Source organism: Choloepus didactylus, chromosome 7, assembly GCF_015220235.1.
Source record: "Choloepus didactylus isolate mChoDid1 chromosome 7, mChoDid1.pri, whole genome shotgun sequence".
NCBI lineage: Eukaryota > Metazoa > Chordata > Mammalia > Pilosa > Megalonychidae > Choloepus > Choloepus didactylus.
This window is the reverse complement of record NC_051313.1, coordinates 155427731-155430168: the sequence shown is the minus strand read 5'-3', so window position 1 is coordinate 155430168 and position 2438 is coordinate 155427731.

The window sequence follows — 2438 nt, the reverse complement described above, 5'->3', positions numbered from 1 at the left end:
AATATGTGGAATATAATCAGCTTGAATCAATAAAACCTTAAGATAAAGTTATTATTTTAGCTTACTAAAATATTTTAAATTACTTTATTCATTCAGAGTTCACAAAATTATTAGCTCTAACTATTGCCTCAACAACTGTTTAAATTGTCCCCTGCCCAAGATTATTTTCTCTCCTCCTCTAATAGTAACCAGTTTTTTGAATTTTTAATTAATAAGGATATATTGCCCACCTCCCCTTTTTCTGATGGTTGTAATTAACAGTGTTAATATAAAAAAGTTCTTTCATAAACTAGAAAAAATGTGTCATGCTATTAAAAGGATTTAATAATAGAATGGTATATGGGAGAAAATGTAACTATTGCAAACTACTATTTATAATTTACAGTGATTTTTTAATATTCTTTAATCAACAGTAGGAAATATACCACAACAATACTATGGGTCAGCAATTGGGGAGAGGGGTAAGAGGTATAGGATGTTTTAGGTTTTCTTTTATATTTTATGTATTTCATCTAATATTTGAAGAGCCCACTTTCCAAGAGTTTGTGCTTGTCATCAGCCTTGAAAGAATGACAGACAAGGAAGGCTATATGTCTGGTTCTTTGCAAGCATGGAGCCTGTGAAGTAGTGATATATGCCCAAATTTTAATGTAGAAAAGTGTTACCTGTTTTTTAAATGAAATTTTATTGAGATATATTCACATATCATGTAATACATCCAAAGTATACAGTTGCTCCCAGTATGATCACATAGTTGTGCAATCACCATAATCAATTTCAGAATATTTTCATTATTCCAAATAGTAATAACAATAGCAATAATATTATAAAATAAAATATAAAAGAAAACCCAAAAACATCCTATACCTCTTACCCCTCCCCCCAATTGTTGACCCATAGTGTCGGTGTGGTATATTTCCTAGTGTTGATGAAAGAATATTAAGAATATTATTGTAAATTATAAACAATCATTTGCAATAGTTACATTTTCTCCCATATACCATTCTACTACTAACTCCTTGTCATAGTGTGATACATTTTTTCTAGTTCGTGAGAGAACTTTTTTATATTAGCACTGTTAATTACAACCATCATCCAGCAGATGATTCACTGTATTATATATAACCATGTTTTCACCTCTAGCTTTCTTTCTGATGGCATACATGACTCTAAACTACCCCCTTTCAACCACATTCACTCACAATTAAGCACTAATAATTATACTCACAATAACATGCTACTATCAACTCTATCCATTTCCAAACATTTAAGTTCAACATAGTTAAACATTCTGCACATGTTAAGCAACAATTTCCAATTCTTTAGCCTCATTTTATCCCCTGATAGTGTGTATTCTAGGCTTCGTGTCTATGAGTTTACATCTTATAATCAGTTCACATTAGTGAGATCATCGAACATTTGTCCTTTGGTGTTGGCTTATTTCACTCAACATAATATCCTCAAGATTCATCCATTTTGCCATGTAGACTTCATTCTTTCTGCTGAATAGTATTCCAAATCTATACTCAGCTTTCTGAGGAAGCACCAAACCATCATCTACAGTGGCTGTACCATTTTACACTCTCTTTAGCAGTGAATAAGTGTTCTTATTTATGCACATCCTTTCCAATACTTATGGTTTCCTGTTTGTTTAATAGTGGCCATTCTAGTATGTGTGAAATGATATCTTGTGGTTCTGATTTGCATTTTCCTATTAGCTAATGAAGATGAGCATCTTATCATGAGCTTTTTAGGCATTTGTATTTCCTCTTTGGAAAAATGTCTATTCATGTCTTTTGCCCATTTTTTAACTGGGTTGTTTGTCTTTTTACTTCTGAGTTCTAAGGCATTTTTTATATTCTGTATATCAAACCCTTATCAGATATGTGGTTTCCAAATATTTTCTTCCATTGAGTCAGCTGCCTTTTCACCTTTTTGACAAATTCCTTTGAAGCACTGAAGTATTCAATTTTGAGGAGGTCCCATTTATCTAGGTTTTCTTTCTTTGCTTGTGGTTTGGTTGTGTGGTCTAAGAACTTATTCCTATCATAAGAAGTTGAAGATATTTTCTTCAAGGAGTTTTATGGTACCAACTTTTATATTTAGGTCTTTGATCAATTTTGAATTATTTTTATAGAGTGTGAGCTAGGGGTCCTCCTTCATTCGTTTGGATATGGATATCCAGTTCTCCCAATACCAATTTTTGAAGAGACTGTTCTGTCCTAGTTGAGTGGATTTGGGAGCCTTGTCAAAAATCAATTGGCCATAGATTTTTAGTTCTATTTCTGAGCTCTCAATTCAATTCCATTGATCAATATGTCTATCGTTATGCCAGTACCATGGTGTTTTGACTTTGTGACTTATAATATATTTTAACATTAGGAAGCATGATTCCTCCAACTTCATTCTTCTCTCTCAAGGCTTTTGGCTATTTGAGG